Genomic DNA, 20,121 nt, shown 5'->3' on the forward strand with positions numbered 1-20,121 from the left:
AACTTTAATATATATTGCAAAGAGGCTTTAGTGCAGTATCAGAAGACTCTTGAAACATCTTCTTCAAAGCTCATACTCCTGATAGCAAAATAACTACATGTAAAATAACTAGATGGACCTTAGCTAAAAGTGCCATAACTTCAAGGAAATGATGCAACAGACAAAGCATGGACAAAAAGTGGATGAATTTAAGTCAAAAAGACCACAATGTACGGGAGAGGATGTTAATATGCTCTGAACTAGTATAGAAATTTTAAGTCTGCATGCCTAGCTATACATTACTCATGGTTATATAAATGTCAATAAATTTCTGCATGGTTTGCTAGGTAATACTGTTTTTTTAATATAACATTTAAAGCAAAACACACCAAGAAAAAAAGCCAAAGCATCTAATATCAAATTATTAAACAGCATACTATAGCTCATTCATTTCTCAATGTCAGGATGTTTTATCAACAGTATTTTGTGAATGATTCCTAGTACATAGTTATGACTGAAATAACTCCAGAATTGTAAGGAAAAAGGCTTCTGAATTGGGTTAGAGCACTGGGATTATCCAGGGAGGAATTTTTAAATGTCTGTCTTGGTTCTGCTATTTCATCCTGGATCACACTGGATGCAAGTCATTGTCTTTTTCTCAAATTTCTTATTACAATTAATAACACTTCCCCCATGTACTATTATTGGCACTGTATATAATAGTATCAAAGCAGTTTGATAAAACAGCATCCCATCAGGAACAGGCAGAGCCGTGATTTAAAAAGCTACTTTTAGAATTGCAGTGACACACTTGAGGCAGAATGTGAGAACAGCTAAGCAGCTCCAGGCAATCATTCCGATCGTTAGGATCGTGCTATCTTCCCAAGGCTCGCTGTCCTGCCTTCAGAGCCGGGTGCCCTGGAGAATATGGGAAATATAGTCCAATACATCTGGAACACATCAGGCTGGGGAAAGCCGCCTTAAGATCTACTTTTGCCTTTAGATTTTAAGCGGGAGGATGGGAGAAGGAAAAAGCAGAAGAGGCCGGTCTATCTCTCGGGGCTACAGAAAGCGAAACAGCGGCAAAGCCCCTGCCAAACCAAACTTAGATCCCGCCCTTTGCCAGCGCACGATGAAACTGTGCAAACTCCAGGCACAACTCATCCCTCGCCGACGGGGAGTGGTAAGAATTGGCCAGCGCGGCGCCTGCGGTATTTCGCCAGCGGGGAAGAAAGGCGCTAACTCAAGAGTCAGGCAACACTCCCTGCAAAATGTTTAGAAAACTCGAGCATTGGCTTTGCCCTTAAGGAAGCACAAAACGCACTCCGGGTCAGAGGAGCTGCAAGAACCCCTCTCCCGCCCGCTGCCTGCACCTCCGCTCTTCCAGAGCAGTCCCAACAGGTGTCAAGGCCAGGGACTCCCACCGCGTCCCCCGAAGGGAAGCCTGAGAAAGCAACGAGCACATTAGTCCACCCTCCCCGGATTAGTCTGCCGCATCCCACCTCCGTCCGACGGACCCGCTGGGAAGGAACGCGCGCTAGGAAAGCAAATGGAAAGAAACACAGCCGCCCCCCACCACAGCACATGCCTTCACAAAGCCACGCCCCTCGACTTCTTAAGCTCCGCCCAGGATTCCATTCAGCATCGGCGCCATCTGGCAAAAAGACCCGCCTTTCCTCCGCAGCCTCTCCCTCTGACTCTCCGCCCCTCGTTCCACGCTTCTCAAACCTAAACGTCATCGGTGGATACCCGGAAGTTATGGCTTCTCCTTGGCTTTCCCAGATTGGGGTGGGGTGAGGAGAACAACCTCCCCTCAGCGGTCGCAGTGTGTGACGTAAGAACATTCATGCACAGACATTTACTCTCTGTCTCTGTCTCTGTCTCTCTCTCTTATATAAAGAGATAGATAGATAGATAGATAGATAGATAGATAGATAGATAGATAGATAGATAGATAGATAGATAGATGATAGATAGATAGATAGATGATAGATAGATAGATAGATAGATAGATAGATAGATTAGATAGATAGATGATAGATAGATAGATAGATAGATAGATAGATAGATAGATAGATAGATAGATAGATGATAGATAGATAGATAGATAGCAATATATAACTGACTGCGCAGTCCCCCAGTCTCCAAGACGTGGGATAACAACCAGGTCTTCAAATGTTTTAGTCTTAAAGGTGGAGCCATAAAAACCTCTTGGGAGGACATTATTCCAGAGGGTAGGAATTGCAACGTAGTAGGTATGCTTTGTGGTTCTCATGTGATGACATTCTGTAATTGATGGGACCTAGCACACCAGATGAGCAGAGATAACAATAACAAGAGTTGGAAGGGACCATAGAGGTGTTCTAGTCCAACCTCTGCTCAAGTAGGAGACCCTGGCCCAGAGGTGGTATTCAGGCAGTTCTGACAGGTTCTGGAGTAGCAGAAATTTTGAGTATTTCGAAGAACCGGCAAATAGGCTGGCCCCACCCCCTCTGTCTCCCAGCTGATCCTTTGTTGCAGTGAACAGAATAGAGCTGGAAAGCAGGTTAATGGGGTGGAGAGGGAATGGGGATTTTGCAGTATCCTTCCCCTGACATACCCACCATGCCACGCCCACAGAACCAGTAGTAAAAAAAAAAATGAATCCCACCACTGCCCTGGTCTACACCATTTCAGACAAATGGTTGTCCAGTTTCTTAAAAACATCCAGTGTTGGAGCACTGATAAGTTTTGGAAGCAAGCAGTTCCACTGATTCATTGTTCTAACTATAAGGAAATTTGTTAGTTCTAGGTTGGATCTTTCCTTGATTAGTTTCCATCAATGCTGCTTCTGCCTTCAGATGCTTAGGAGAATATGTTTACCCCTCTTCTTTGTGGCAGCCCCTTAGGTATTGTAACACTCCTATCATGTCACCCTTAGTCCTTCTTTTCATTAAACTAGACCTACCCAATTCCTGCAACTGTTCTTTGTATGTTTCTCCAGTCTCCTAATTATCTTGGTTGTTCTTCTCTGCATTCCTTCTAGAGTCTCAATATCTACAGTCCCTCAGATATTTAGGGTAAGTGATTTTTCAAATGTCAGGAAGAAAATAAATAAAAACAACCCTCCTTGAAGTGTCAGTAAAAACCTCAATTTATTTTAGCATCAAATCATCCCATCTTATCTTAAACCACAACCCTCAAATGTGAAGGTTTTGTGATGCCTGGCAATGAAAATACCAATTTTAGAATGTTCTATGAATGAATTTGGAAAGTCACAAAAAAACCCTTTGTTTTAAGGATTCTTAAATGGAGACTTTGTGGTAAATTAATCCTTTGTCCTCCACATTTATGGAGCGGATGTGTGCGTTAAAGCTGACAGGTTATTAAGCTAACATTTCTTCTATACCAAAAATTCCATTGACAACTGTGAAGCCAGCATGATACTGTGTCATCAATCTTTCAGCCAAACATTTTCCCCAGATCTTCCACAGTCACAATAGTGGCTGAAAGAGTAGAAGTTTTAAAACAATGCCTGATACCAGGCATGTATCAGAAACAAGATGGCAAATGTTTATTAATTCTTTGTTTATTTGACAATGTTTGTAAGCTATTGCAATAAAAAAATAAATGGATAAAAAAGACAATACTTCAGTAACTATAATTCCATTTTCACCCCTCTCCACTTCACATTTAAAGCAAGAACAAAATGCTTAGCTCTACTCCTTGATCATGGATTGGGGCATTGCTGAAGATCAGATCAACAGAGTCTTGTCAATTTCACCTCAGTTTCCTTATTTTATTTATTAGATTTTTATCCCTCCTTTATTATTTATAAGTAACACAATGTAGCGAGCATGCATAATACTGCTTCCTCCTCCTCCTTTTCTCCCCCCAACAACAACCTGTTTTGTGGCTGGTCTGAGAGTAGGTGACTGGCTCAAAGTCATCCAGCTAGCTTTCATGTCTAAGGTGAGACCTGAATTCACAGTCTTCTGGTTTCTAGCCTGGTGCCTTAATCACTACACCAAACTGGCTTCCTTGTACATGCTATTGTGCAATAATAGTTGTAATACAGCATGGTTCAAAAAGTTCTGAACTGCTTGGTATAATATGCATTTGTCTGGTAAACGCAAGAATATCTCAGCCATTGCTCTGGAGGGGATTTCTAAAGGCAACAAGTCATCAGCAAGCAATCCTTAGGATCTTTAGGATCTAATACCAAGTATAAATGCCAAGACCACCAATCAAACAAGGAGGTGCAGAGCAATGAGAAGGAAGAAAAACTCAGATACAAAGTAGGAGATTTAGGAAACAAAACAAAGCAAAAATGCCCAACCTACCAAAAACTGTAGAAGACAGACTAGGAATACTAATTGAAATAGGCAAGAAAATAGTAAGAGAATACCTATCCACTCTAGACAAATTCAAATCACCATGATTTGACAAATTTAAATCATTCATTACATCCCAGAGTTTTGAAGGAGCTGGCAGATGTCATCTTAGAACCATTGAACCTTATATTTCAAAGATCTTGAAGCATCAGGGAACTACCAGAGGAGAGGAAAAGATCTGGTGTGGTTTCCACCTTCCAAAAAGCGGGGAAAAGCAGATTCAGGAAACTACAGACCAAACAGTCTGACATCAATGCCTGGGAAGATCCTGGAAAAGATAATCAAGCAACAAAACTGCAAACACCTACCTGTAGAAGGAAGCCAACATGGGCTTGTCATGCCATCTTATTTCATCTTATTGTCATCTTATTTCATTCTTTGACAAAGTGACTAAATTAGTGGATCAGCAAAATGCTGTGGACATTGTATACTTGGATTTCAGTAAGGCATTTGACATAGTAGACCACAAGTTTACTTTTCTAGCTTACTTCTTGGTAAACTAGAAAAATGTGGGATAGACAGCATCACCTCTAGATGGATTTGTAACTGATTTGACAAACCACATTCAATGTATGAAGTCCTTCATGAAACTACATCTATATGGAGGGAAGTAAGTAGTGAGATTTTCCAAGGTTCTGTTTTAGGCCCTGTATTCTTCAATATTTTCATAAACAATTTAGATGAGGGAATAGAAGAGTCAAAATTTGCAAGCTGGCAGGAATAACCAGAAGTTAGACAGAAGATCGAGATTGATCTCGACAGACTTGAACACTGGGCTCTATTTTACAAAATAAAATTCAATGGAGAGAAAAGTAAGGTTTTACACTTAGGCAAGAAAAAAACACATGTAGAGATACAGATTAGGTGAAACTTGGCTCAACAGCAGTAACTGCAAAAGGACCTTGGAGTCCTAGTGAATAGTCATTTAAATATGAGCCAGCAATGTGCTACAGTCGCCAAAAAAACATAATGCAATCCTAGTTTGCATTAATAGAGGGATATTATCAAGATCACGTTAATACTGCTTCATAATGCCTTTGGTAAGACAACACTTGGAATACTACAAGAGAAGCAACCTAAAACTAAGGAGAAATTTTTGACAGTGAGAACAATTAACCAGTGCAACGGTTTGCCTTCAGAAGTTGTGGGCACTCCAACATGGAGGCTTTGAAGAGGAGATTGGACAACCATTTGTCGGATATAGTTCAGGGTCTCTTGCTTGAGCAGAGGGTTGGACTAGAAGACCTCCTAGGTACCTTCTCTGTTCTATTTTGTTCAGTTTGGTTCATCGTTTCCCTTTCAGAATCTGAGAACTAAATCCAGTGTTAACTGAAACCTGGAAGCTGGAAGACAGTAATGCAAGTGTTCCTACCAAGGGCAAAAACATCCACCCACAAATTTTGCTGAACTACAAACAGAAAAATTGCTTTCCCCCTCCATTTTGTATTGTAGCTAAACCAGGAAATTAGCTCAGTTATTAAACAGATGAGAACAAATGAATCCAGAGATGCAGTGCTAATTCTGGAATGTTCCAAGTGCTCCTGCATAAGTGTTTTCAGTTAAAGCTTTAGTATAATAATACTTCCAAGGGTATTTTTTTAATTAATTTGTAATTTTTATATCCCATTCTTCACCAGGGAACTGTATGTTGGGTCATTTCATATTCTCCTCACAACTATGTTGTATGGGAAACAAAACGAAGAGATCAAGTCTTGCTCAAGACATTTCAATGAATATCATATTTCACTTCCTAACTTAATTTCAGATAATAAGTTAATTTACTTAGCAACAAAGTGCCACCAGGTTGATCCTTGTGTCCAGCAGCAGTAAAATAAGGCAAATGCTGAAAATCCTTGTAGCTGGTATTATTTATGGTAAGCTCTACATTATGCCAGCTACAGTTTCAAGAAGGCAAGAACGTGACAGGTAGTTCTTAAGGTAGAGGCTGTTGTGATTTGATTTATGTTGCCTTATGAATATTCTAGTAGATTTGGTGTGTCACATGTTATTCAATTGGCATTCTCAGAATCTTTCCAGGGAAGTGGAGAAGCTATTACTACTTTCTGCAAGCTCTTATGGAGAGACAGGCTGTCTGAAGGAATTAGCATTATAGGGGGCTTCTGAATTCAAAAGAACAAGCACAGCGTGTGCTTGTTAACTTCACAATGGAGCATTTAGAATCTGTGGTTTGGATTTTCCAGATTAGAACAGCTCTGGTGGAGCCATTTTATTCAGTTTTATTTTTCGGAATTATCTGCCACACACTTGCAAAGTTAAGAAGAGCACATGCTTTTCACCCCAAGATCGAGAGAAAAGCATCAAGAAAGACAAGACAGTTACATGGAAACACTGATTCCCCTCCCTCTTCCTGCCTATAGGGAGCCAGCAGTGGTTAATTAGTTAGTAATATACCTTTTGTCTGTATATCTTTTACTTGAATTTCAAAACTGTACCTCCACTCACTATAGACTTAAATTGACCTCTACTCTTGCATCCTTTCTCTGTTGTTTTTAATTGCTCAGATTTCTTACCTAAAATGTGACGCCTGTGTAGATTGTGCTCTTTATCGAGCTTGGATATTATATATAGTTTTCCTGTCTTTTCAATAGTTGCTGTGCTGCATTTCTGCCAATTTTAAAAGCTGCTCATTCCCTACATTTGGCATTAGAATGATGAAGAGACTAAGGTAAATCGCTGTATAGAAATACTTGACTGAGTAAATTCCCCCCCTCCCCAGAGTAAGAAAAACAGAATTTGTTGTAAGATTTATTTGGGGCCAATTCAAAAACAGTTCCAGCCCTCTGTGATTCCAGTTCTGCTTGAATGGAGAGCTGAGCTGATTTACTTCTGGATTAACTGCAGTGGATTTGAAACTGCAACAACATGAACCCTTAAAAAAGACCAGGAGACTGTGGAGCTTGTAAATGGACTATTTCTCCATTTGCCGGAACTTTTTCCTCACAATCCTCACAGCTCCAGGGCTTCAGGCCATTTTGATCCCCTTCATAGGAACTCCTGGGCTTTATTTTCTTCTTGTAAATGATGGAACAAATGAATAATATGAATCTTGAAGGAGGGCTAAAAGCAATTAATTTTATTTCCCTTTTAAGTAGATTAGGTAATGATTCTTTGCTCCTTTCCCCAGAACATTTATAATAGGCTATCTTCAGACTGCCTTTTGAGGGATTTGTTTATGAAAATAATGATAGTGTGGAAAACCTTAAATTTGCCAGCAATTAAGCTGGGATCTACTGTAAATACCTTTAGACATAGCAGATAGAAGGATTTTAGAGACAAGAGGACGTATACTATTTATTAAATGGAATAATAATCCAAGCTATTGTAGAGCTTTCACCATTGTTGAATTGAAGTGTTTTCTGCTGATCCTTGAGTCAGCAGAAATACTAGCATGAAATTTACTGTTTTCATTGATGTTCCCTCTTGTCTTTCATTCATGTTACTGCAGACTACTCTTACAAGATAAAGGAAGATAAAACCTAACAGACTTGATACACTTTGGGACTGCTGTTGGATGGTGTCGAAAATGCCACTTTAAACCTCTATAACTAAGGATAATATATTTCACAGATTGGGGGTGAGATGAAAGCAACCTCAGGGAGACACATTGGAAAAAGAAGATAATGACAAGACAGGTTTGTTCCCCTGCAAGTGGGAAAGGCTCATCTTTTAGTTGCTTTCTTTACCAGCTGCTATTATCAAAGTAGATTCAGTGTCAAATGCATCTTTGACTAGGTATTTCACATTACTCTCTAGTCCTCCACTAATGTAAATGTATATATGTGACAATTCCAATTAGACTGGATCATGAAGGTGGAATTTAAGAGGTTTTTGTTTCTTTTGTGTGCCAACCCAAAAGACAAGTCTGTGCAGTTTTCTCGCTATTGTCTTCTTCCTAGAACTGCCCCCCCCCCCACTTCACTCCTAAGTGGGACTCAGATTCAGAGTGTCCTGGTTTCTTTCTTTCTTTTTTCTTTTACCAGTGCACTGGTATCTATGAGGGTGATTAAAGATAGATTCAAAGTTCCTGTTACTTTTAATTTGTAATAGAAGTTGTACATAGGTTTAATGTAGCAAGGAAATATAAACAATCCAACAAAGCAGCTGATACAAGGAAACATAAGCAGGGAAGGCTGCTCTCAGGAGCAGGTAGTGAGGGCAGTTGTTATGTGAATTTTTACCTGGGTAAGGTATGCCTTGTCCAGCTACAAATGACAGTGATGCAGAAGCATCTGCAATGAGTTCAGGGCAATGAACTTCCCGTGCCTTTGGGAGATGGCAGAGAAAAGACCTCTTTAAAAAAACAGGGAAAGCAGCCAACAAACTTCATTCATCCTGCCACTGTTGCTGTTGTCTATTTTTTAACAAATCTAACACCACTAACAAGACTACGGCACTAGGTGGATATAAAGATAAATAGTAAATCTGAAAAGAAACTGCAGCATCTCAGATAGATAGCATCCCCTTTCTGTTTTCATGAAAACCAGAATGAGAAAAATGGAAGAAGCCAACAGGACTTATTCCAACCTAGCAGGACACCTAGGACACTTTGGGTATTCCTGAAAGTGAGGCAAGAAACATTTAATTAGAGTACTGAAGAAAAAAAGGATTAAGATGAATATACTTGACTGTGTTTGATCATTCATGCTGAAATTAGGCAGACCAATTTTGCTAAACTATCTAACAGGTTTGCCTTACCCCACCGCCCCCCAAGTGTGAGAATGCCCACACTGGTGGAATTTAAGAGGTTTTTGTTTCTTTTGTGTGCCAACCCAAAAGACAAGTCTGTGCAGTTTTCTTGCCATTGTCTTCTTCCTAGAACTGCCCCCGCTCACATCACACCTAAGTGGGACTCATATTCAGAGTGTCCTGGTTTCCAGCCGTGTGTTTTTAATCACTGTGCCAAACAGCCTCTCAAGAGAGTTATAATTTCTTCCAATCCACTTCCTGTCTGGAAATTGTCCTCCCTCCAAAAGCTTTACAGCTGTTATTTGCTGGTAGTCAGATAATTGGTGATCTGAAGGATTATGCTATTTATGTGGTAATTGGACATTTCAATTTGGTTGAATGCTAACAGTGATCAATTTTGGGAAGACAAAAAACAACTTGCATTACTGAGAATACATTTTGGCATCCTAAAGGTCATTTTTGTTCTTAGCAAATTTCTAGTTTTTACTACCACGAAAACAGTTTGAACGAACCATTAAGATGAAAATTTAGGAACCAGGATTATTTCAGTAAGATTTCTAAAAGCTGGACATAGATGAAAAAATACATATTTTCTTCAGTGCTCTTAGGAAAAACAAACCAAGTAAATATTCAAAATAAGTATGGTTTTAAGCATATTGACACTACTAATCTCCCTCCCTCCCTCCCTTCTTTTCTTCAACATTTGGCTTAATTTAAGACTGATCTGGGATGTTTACCTTTCCTTAACACGTATGCAAAACATGAAATGTGTAGATGCCCAGTTTACATTGTTATAAATAGAAGGAGGATAAAACCACCTGGTTGATAATGCTCAAGACAACACATGTATGGTTTGCATGTGTCTGTGTGTGCAGTGGCCATTTTAGATTTTGAACAATCTTCCATTCTCCTTGAACACCATCTGTTCCAGAGTTGTATCAGGAAAGTGATGGAGGGACCTGGTCAAAGCTGTTCACAGGAATGGCTTGAGCAAAAGAGGCTCCATGAGGGAAAGGCAAAGTGGAGTAGTCTTTCAATGGCAGCAGCAGCTTTTTTGTTTCAGAAAGTGTCATGCCACTCTTGATGATTGTATAAAGCATTGCCAGCACTCCCTGTCTCCACTTGGGGGCAGGGAAGCAAGCACAGAGCCATGTGGTGCTCTGTAAAACAGCCAACAGAGGACTTTTGTTTTCCTAGGGCTCAGCCTTTGTTTTCTGTTGGAGTGGGAAGCTTCTAGCTTGTAAATGTCAGCATGAGGTTTTAATATAAAAGTCAGTCAGTGTAAGAGATGCTTTGGCAGATGTAATTCTGGATGATTTTGAAACATTTACAGTACTGTATGGCTATGTCAAACCAATAAATGAAAGCTATGTACTAGTTCAAAAAATACTATGATTCAATAACGATTCAGAAGTTAATCCACACAATAGGCTTTCCAGCTTCATTTTCTGAAGAAGAAAAAAAGAATGTATATATGTACATGCCTAGATAAAAAGCAGCAATTTACTGTATGTCTGCATATAAAATATTGTAACATTTTTGAATGGCTTCACAGCTTATTATATCATGTACATTTTTTATTAATATTTTTTTATTCTTGAATAAACACAAACAGACAAAACACAACAAACACCACAAAAATATCTTCCATTTCAAATTGTAAAGAGTGTGTCAATTGGTTACAAAGAGCTTTCGTGCATCCCTTTCACAATCATCACCTACAATTTATATCAAGTTATATGTTTTAAATCAAATATATTTATATATATTACTATCATCATACCTCAATCTTCATATGACTATGATTGTTTTTACGTCCCTTTATATAAAATATTCCAAAATTTAAAGCAAAACCACATGATGGCATTCCGTTATCTATTTTCAATATCATCCAGCAACATTACATCTTTATAACACTTTCTAAATAAAAATTAATTATGTTTAATAACAAAGTTTCTAGACCTCCTTTCTTAATCACTGTTTACAATTTATATCCAATTTTCCTTTTATCATGTCAATACAAATATTATTTTATTATTATCATTATCAATCATTTATTTAACAATATCTGTCATTTCATTTTTTGGGGTCAGTTTAACTAAATTTGACTTACTCTCTTTTTAATATTATAAGCTTTTATACATAACAGAGTTTCTAAACTTCCTTTCATGTATGTTTTATTGATGTTCCTATTTATAGGGGCAGAATAGTTCAGTGGTTAAAGACTTTCAGCTTGTCAGCTGGAGCTGACAGCCAGGTTTGAGACCCGAGACAATGGGGTGAGCACCCATTACTTACCCCTGCTCCTTCCCCTCTAACCGTTAAAAAGCATGGCAAATTGAAGTAGATTAATAGGTACCACTTTGATGGGAAGGAAACAATGTTCCGTGCACCTTTGGTTATAGCCATGCTGGCTACATGACCAGGGAATTGTCTTGGGACAATGCTGGCTCCCTTAGCCAAGAAACCAAAATGAGTACTGTGCCCTGGAGTCAGACACAACTAGACAAAAAAACCTTTTATCTTTACTATGCTTCTGTTTTGATTACACCAGATAATTTGTTTCTTACTTTTTCTATAGTTTTATCTAGTAAATTGGCTGCATTCTTATTTTAATGCTTTTCATTATACACCAGTATTCTTGCATTTTAAAGTGATGGGAGAGTTCTGAACAAGCAAGATTCTCTTTGGAGGAAGGAAAATTCATTTGCCGCAACTACACATAGTGTACAGTTTGACACGTATGTCTTTTTCAAAGCACATATGGACAAATAAATTGGAAAGAATGACCTGAACTAAACAGAATCTGAAATCCCTAATGTGCTACTTAGTCAACTTCATCTGTTTTAAAGCTTTTGAAAGTGATGTGCTTTGCTCCTCTAGGATCATTCCCCTTCTCCCAATCACTTCTCCCTTCCCTCCTTAAGCGTGCTGGTATACAAGCAATAGATAATCTTCATCTTTCCTTCTAATCATTCCCCTCATTCTAGGGCTACAGTACTTGCCATCTTTAGCTCTCAGAGTGAGCTGATAATTTTTTGTGTATAAATTATCTCCTTAACACAACGGTTAGTGAAACTCATTCAAATCTATTTTTTCCAAACAAACCAATAATTCAGTGTCTGTCAATTAAGCTTTTAAAAACTCCCATAAAATGGATTGATATCTGATATCGAAAGAAAAGAATACGATCTTTAAAATTGTGGTATATATGCATTTTGATGAAGCTCTAGTTTCTTGGCAGCAAACCATTTCAAATCTTTTCAGCTTATTTAGTACTTCAGAAAAACAAATTCTTTCATTTAAATATATGAAACATAGTTTCTGCTAGCTTTTAGTTTCTGCTAACTGTTAGTGACAGTGAAGTCTAGGGAAACAATATTTAAGGAATGGAATTGTATTGTATCCTGATGAAATATTTCTTTGGTTAACCTAAAATATGCAGAAAAGAGAAGGAATTACTTATACACATCTCATAATAGGTTAAGAGGTACCAGAGGATATCAAGTCATTTATTTCTATATCCAACATTTCATTTGGTGTCAAATAAATGACTGGACTAGATACAATTGAATTCCATAATAGTAGTGACACTCACCGATATATGTGAGTGTAGATTGTGAAGGGATGCAAACTTAGCATTGAGATTTTTGTTTTAAACTGTCCTCCCCTCCCCCCATAAGAACTAGATGGCCATTCCCAGCACTGTTGACAATTTATTAATTTGGATTGGTGATATGGGAGTTGGAGTCTAAAACGTTCCCAGCCATAGTGAAGAAGTATGTTACAGTTTATAAATTCAGCATGCATCCTATTGAACAGGATTGTGTTTGTTTCATAATTTTTACTTTATAGGCTGGCATTGTAATCGTTCTGTTTAAATATTTGAATATTTACTTTTATTTCCAGACAGGTAGCCTGGTTAGTTGCAGCAAAACTCTGCAAGGAAACCTTAAATACCACTCTATAATAGTCCAGATCTGTATTTTCTGCATTTCATTTGCTTCTGGTGTCAGAGTTTATAATCCATCACCATCTTTCTATAGTGTATATACTTGTAACAGAATTGTATTCCTTACCTCTGCTGAAATGGCCGAAGGCTACAAAAAGTAATGTCAAATGACATGCTCTGAAGATGCCACACAATAACCTTATTGCATTTTTAGCTCACTCTGCTTCCTGCCACAGCACCATCAAAGACCCATTTTATTCCAAGCATACCAACATTATTCTAGGCAATTGACACTTTCTGATCCAGAAATTAGACGAGTGTATTATATTGAATGTCCAGGGCAATGCAGGAAATGTACTGTTTTGGCATTTATTATCTTCTTCCTCCTCCTCACTTTGGATACGCTTCTTAGAAATGCTGAGAAATGTAATTCTGTAACTTTGGAAGGCCTCAAGTTGCCTGCTCATAGCCTAATCCTTGTCAAATACAAATCTCATCAGCTGGTTCCAAACATGTTTTTCCTGTTTCTCACTCATGGAGTGTATTGTAGTTACCTTGTGTCTCACTTCCTGCACACCTTCACAGACCAAGAAAAACGACAAAGTTTTGAGCGGAGACACTAAAACTAGCTCAGCGGAACTCACCTCTTTAGTAGGTATATGTAATAATCTGTTGCACAGATAGTTTGGAAAGTCACAGGCAAAAAAGCTATAGGGAAATGTGACAATCAACATGGACATTTATGTACTCGTTTATAAGTAAAAACTAAAACGTTTTGAAGCTATGGGGACAACTGACCCACAGAAAAAGACACACACACAAACATTGAAAGCATTTCCTCCACTTGATCTAAGAATGAACTCTGGTCAATTGCGACTATTTATGAACCTAAATGAACCTAAAACAACCTAAGTTGCCTAAGCAAAACCTGCACCTGAATTGGGATTTATTCCAAAGTGCTTGTATACGATCTGCACTGCAATTATATATTAGGGTTACTGTTGTATAAAACTGAATGCTGATGACACCTAGTGCTTGAAGTCTAGAAATGTCTAGCATATTTAAATAGAGCTGTAGATGATAGAGTAGTATAAGAATAGGTGACAACAAAGAAATGAAGAGTGTTTATGGCAAGTACTTTAACCATCAATCTTGTTCCTTTTTTGTCTCTAGAAAGAAACCTTTTGTTATTTTTATGGTGCTATAAATTGTAACCTATCTCTCTGTCTATCACAATTATTCTATCCTGCTGTTCTATAAAGTGACTTTTCAGCATAAAAGCAATAAATAAAACTGCAATAAATAAAACAATTACACTTTCTAACAACAACATTTAACCTCAGTATTGGCAATTACAAATCCAAGGTTCTTTATTCATTTTATTGCACTTTTTTTTCCTTTAGAGTGAAAAAACTGTTCAGTTTGGAAGATAGATGGAAAAGGTGATGTCACAGAAGGCAGACCAATTAGCCAGGCGTCATTTAGCATCTATCTGGAAATCCAGAATTACTTTCTGTTCTATGCTAGAGAACATAGAAGTGCACAGAAAGTACCATATTTTTCCGAGTATAATAATTACATTGATCAAGTGCTGAGCCAGCAGAAACAAAGTATTTGGTGTTGCAGATTGTCAGCGATTTCCTTCTCCATTACATGGATAAATATACCTGGAAACATCTACCTACCTACCTACCCTCTCTCTCTCTCCCTACCTACCTACTGTATTTCTCTCTCTCTCTCTCTCTCTCTCTCTCTCTCTCTCTCTCTCTCTCTCTCTCTCTCTCTCTCTCTCTCTCTCTCTCTCTCTCTTTATCTAACTACCTAACTATTCTCTCTCTCTCCCTACCTGCCTACTGTATTTCTCTCTCTTTCTCTCCCTCTCTATCCCTCTATCTACCTACCTCCTTCTTTTAAAATTTGCCTCTTCAAAACCTTGGTGCAACTTATACTTTGGTGCATCTTATACAGGTGAAACTTGAAAAATTAGAATATCGTGCAAAAGTTCATTTATTTTAATAATGCAACTTAAAAGGTGAAACTAATATATGAGATAGACTCATTACATGCAAAGCAAGATAGTTCAAGCCATGATTTGTCATAATTGTGATGATTATGGATTACAGCTCATGAAAACCCCAAATCCACAATCTCAGAAAATTAGAATATTGTGAAAAGGTGCAATATTCTAGGCTCAAAGTGTCCCACTCTAATCAGCTAATTAAGCCATAACACCTGCAAAGGGTTCCTGAGCCTTTAAATGGTCTCTCAGTCTGGTTCAGTAGGAATCACAATCATGGGAAAGGCTGCTGACCTGACAGTTGTGCAGAAAACCATCATTGACACCCTCCATAAGGAGGGAAAGCCTCAAAAGGTAATTGCAAAAGAAGTTGGATGTTCCCAAAGTGCTGTATCAAATCACACTAATAGAAAGTTATGTGGAAGGGAAAAGTGTGGAAGAAAAGGGTGCACAAGCAGCAGGGATGACTGCAGCCTGGAGAGGATTGTCAGGAAAAGGCCATTCAAAAGTGTTGGGGACTTTCACAAGGAGTGGACTGAGGCTGCAGTCAGTGCATCAAAAGCCACCACACACAGACAGATCCTGGACATGGGCTTCAAATGTTGTATTCCTCTTGTCAAGCTGCTCCTGAACAATAACACCAAAAGCGTCTTACCTGGGCTAAAGAAAAACAGACTTGGTCTGTGCTCAGTGGTCCAAAGTCCTCTCTTCTGATGAGAGCAACTTTTGCATCTCATTTGGAAACCAAGGACCCAGAGTATGGAGGGCGAATGGAGAGGCACACACTGCAAGATGCTTGAAGTCCAGTGTGAAGTTTCCACAATCTGTGTTGATTTGGGGAGCCATGTCATCTGCTGGTGTTGGTCCACTGTGCTTCATTAAGTCAGGGTCAACGCAGCCGTCTACCAGGAGATTTTGGAGCACTTCATGCTTCCTTCCGCAGATGAGCTTTATGGGGATGCTGACTTCATTTTCCAGCAGGACTTGGCACCTGCCCACACTGCCAAAAGCACCAAAACCTGGTTCAATGACCGTGGGATTACTGGGCTTGATTGACCAGCAAACTCAACTTACCTGAACCAGTGTAGCTTCCATGCCACACTGCATTGAAGCAGTAATTGCTGCAAAAGGTGCCCAAACCAAGTACGGAGTACATATGCATGCTTATACTTTTCAGAGGTCTGACATTGTTCCATGTACAATCCTTGTTTTATTGATTGCATGAATAATCTAATTTTCTGAGATGGTGGATTTGGGGTTTTCATGAGCTGTAAGCCATAATCATCACAATTATGACAAATCACGGCTTGAACTATCTTGCTTTGCATGTAATGAGTCTCTCTCATATATTAGTTTCACGTTTTAAGTTGCATTACTGAAATAAATGAACTTTTGCACAATATTCTAATTTTTCAAGTTTCACCTGTACTCCAAAAAATACGAGTAAGTAAAAGCCTAAAATGACTTCATCTGAAGTGATAGATTAGAAAAGAGGAACTAAAACGGGATTGGAAGAGAATCTATAGCTTTATCACTGCAATTAGTATGCAGCTACTTTGTAGCATCATCTTTGTTCATTTGCCTCAAGTCATCCCAGGGGCCTGGTTCATCACTTCCTCTCTTTGTGTAATGTTCTTGGAATAGTTATAACATCCATACTAATCCCCTCAGCCAAATCCCTTTCTCAAACTTATCCAGCAACTGCCCCTAGGTGGCAGTTAAAAGATACAAGATCTCTCCTTCGGCTACTACTTAGTGGTTAGTCCATCCACCAATCAACTGAGTTTCAAAAAACAACAAAAGGTTCAATTAGACCAGTGTTTTTCAACCTTTTTTGTGCAAAGGCACACTTTTTTCATAAAAAAAATCATGAGGCACACCACTATTAGAAAATGTTAAAAAAATTTAACTCTGTGCCTATATTGACTATATATAAAGTGTTTTTCCCACGGCACACCTTACACTATGTCACGGCACACTAGTGTGCCGCGGCACAGTGGTTGAAAAACATTAATTAGACAACTGCATGACAAGAAGGAGTATGAAAAAAAGGAATTCCATGGCTTACCTGAAGATTTGTGCATGCCATTTGGAGGAAGCTTTCCATGTGGTAGATGATCTCAGTGGAACTAAAATTTCAGCTGAGTAAATGATGAATCCTAGCCTTTAGAATTGTGCATGTTGAAACTATATGAACAGTCACACAACACAGACTGAAATTTTATTTCAATCACACCCCACAAATCCTCTCCATTTGATATTTTTGTATTCCTCATCAGTCTCATTCTGAGCTTTCCCATAGTCACTTCCTATATCAGTTTAGTTTTTTGAAAATCATTGAAAGGCAGCTCTAAGTGAATGCATTACAACGGTATACTCAAAATGTAATTTAGGGCATTTCTTCATAGCCACTGTTTTTATTTCTCAAACTCTTAGAAACATTTCTAGTTTTGGGTGAATGTCCTCACTACTGTCAGATTTGCAGACTTAATTATCTTTCTGTGACATGATTTATACTCTGGTTAACTGATGGGAAAGAGGACAGGATAATAGGCATCCAGTTGGCACCATGCCCTCTGTCCTCATTGGCACACTCTGCCTCTTTTTCACTGGGTGCATGAAAATGTTCCTTCCATTTAGAAAGCAGAGAAAAATGTGAACAAATTGCTACAATACTTGGTCTTCAGCTGGAAGGCAGGACAAGGCAAGAGCTATTCTTGCAGCTCTAATGTTTTTGCCGCAGAATGTTCTCCTGCCTTGCAGCTGAATCAGAAGTTCTGCTGCCAAAGACCTGCTGAAATCCTCTGATTCTTTGAGAAGTTTGGGGGATCCTGCAGTCTGCCCACAAGCCTCATACAAAGTAGTCTCAAGGCAGGCACTATTGCGGGGGAGACCAACTAAATCCTAAGGACAGTATTTCTAGTCACATCAACTCCTTGAGTACCTGGATGGAATTCTGGAGCCAGGAGATTCCCTCAATTTGTTCCATCAGAAGCAACATCCCTGTTCTGATATTTTTTCTTTTCACTCACAGCTGCACACAAAATGCAGTTGTGTGGTTTATGCTAATGTTCATAGCAAAGTAGGTATTTTAGCATAGTTGTTCTTAATGTGCTACCAAAAAGCAATTTCATGTGGAAAAAATAGCATAGTTTTGGTAGCAGCGAGGACACCCAGTGTAATTTCTGTCCCAGTTTTGCAAATGAAATGGCAGCCTTCAAAGCAATGAACCTAACAATGGCTACATAATCAGTTGGCCCTTACCCAATCAGCATACTTTTCAAAAGTGTTCAAGCCGCAGAATATTTATTTCTTAATTGTGCCATATGAGATTTTATCTGCTAGCCTGTAGATTCCCCATCTTGCTCATTTCTTTTAAAGAAGGATTCTGTAAAGGATGCAATTTGTCAAGTGAGGGGAGATCAGTTGGTGATCTTCAGAAAAGCCAGTTAATTAGGACTCCGCACTGACCATATCTTCTGCTTCAAACCAGAGGAGCTTTGCTTTAGAGCTTTTAGGGAATGGAGTAGGAGTGCTTCCAGTCTGAGTCCTTTTGCTCTGCAAATTTTGCATATGTCTTTTTCCTTTAACTGAATTCTATTGAATAGAAGCATCTGCTCTGGAAATAAATATAGCTGATGTTTATTAAAAGGCTGTCCATAGAGAATAGAGCAAATAAATCATCCTTCCCACCATATTAATATATTTTCCATCCATCCAACAGTTAGGAAGAAAGTATATTGATATTAACTGTGTTGTTGCTGTAGTCTGTCTTTATTGCTCTTCAGGAAGACTAAGCAGGGTGTTGCCTTCACATGATTTCATAGTTTCAAGGCAATTCCTGGTGGCTCTTTTGTCATCCTGTCTCCTCCCATCTTGTAGCACCCACCAGCAAGAAAATCAGCAACCAGCTAAACACATAGTTGGTGCTTTGAAGTTAACAATGCTTAATGTTTCTTGTTTATTTGCCTTTAATTTTGATTTGTTTAGACTTTTAATGTTTATTATAATAGTATAATTTATCACTATTACCCAGGAGGTTGACAGTTCTGGGAAACAATTTCATAGATGGTGTCACCTAGACACCAATTGATCAGATTATCTCTGGGAGATCAATAATTTTGCCTTAAAGTTATAAGATTGATATATCTATGTTGAATACTCTCCTCAACTTTATATGTGAAGTTGTGATGAGAAAAACTGATTTGAAATGCAAAGTAGAGAAGCCTATTTAGAACAGTTCTCAGAGCTATTGTGCTATTGGATCTTTTCCCACCTTAAGACAAATTTTCCGGGAAATCATTTTGGATCAGATATACAGTAAATACATTGTTTCAACTCTGTTATATGTATTTGTATGTATGTGCTTCATATATTTGCTCTACATTATAAAACAGTAACAGAGAACACACACACACACACACACATATAATCTATTACATTGAATAACAAGATTCTAACTGAAGATCTATCAATCTCTTGAAAGTTCAATATTCCAATATATAAAGAGAAAAATGTCATTACTTGCCCTGAATTGAATCTTTTTTGTTCCTGAAGAAACCATTGAAAGGCAGTGCCCAGGAAACAGATGGGGAGGGCAATTATCCCAGCATATTTGTTGGACCAGCAGATCGTTATCCACGAATATGTCATTCACAAATTCATCCCTAAGGCACCATAGATTGTCTGCATGGAAAGCATGGTGTTGGAAAAAGAAGTAAAGCCTCAGTTCCAAGCTGGAATCACCCAAAATGACTCTAGATTTTGTCAGTAGTTGGCTTATGCAAGTGGGGATTGAATAGAGACAATGTCATGAGAAGAAAGAAAGGGTGGTTTAGTTGAACTGATAAGGAAATTGATAGGGAACTGCATATGATCTCAACAAATACAGTAGATGTTACCAGTGTGTGGGAAGCACCATTTAATGAGACTATTGGCAGATGGGAGGAAGGACATTTAGCTGGCTTTTTGCTAGCTGATGATCAATGAATTTCTCTCTCTCAGGCTGCATTTTCATGCAGTTGCTAGGAAGGAAAAAGAAATACTAAATAATAGTTTTGGTGTGGTTTTAGAAGAAGCACATTAGACAGCAG

At 38.5% G+C, this 20,121-nt stretch overlaps 1 long non-coding RNA gene across 1 annotated transcript; it reads left to right on the forward strand.

Moving 5' to 3' along the window:
- Positions 1-1,572: 1,572 nt before the first annotated feature.
- LOC148049559 (uncharacterized) lies at positions 1,573-11,052 on the forward strand. Its single transcript, XR_015696718.1, has 3 exons — positions 1,573-1,813; positions 6,962-7,038; positions 7,819-11,052. It is a non-coding gene; the product is annotated as an uncharacterized LOC148049559 (long non-coding RNA).
- The last annotated feature ends 9,069 nt before the right edge of the window (positions 11,053-20,121 follow it).

This window comes from Thamnophis sirtalis, unplaced genomic scaffold (genome assembly GCF_051295495.1).
Source record: "Thamnophis sirtalis isolate CommonGarterSnake01/CBP01778 unplaced genomic scaffold, rThaSir2_p1.2 scaffold_1, whole genome shotgun sequence".
Taxonomy (NCBI): domain Eukaryota; kingdom Metazoa; phylum Chordata; class Lepidosauria; order Squamata; family Natricidae; genus Thamnophis; species Thamnophis sirtalis.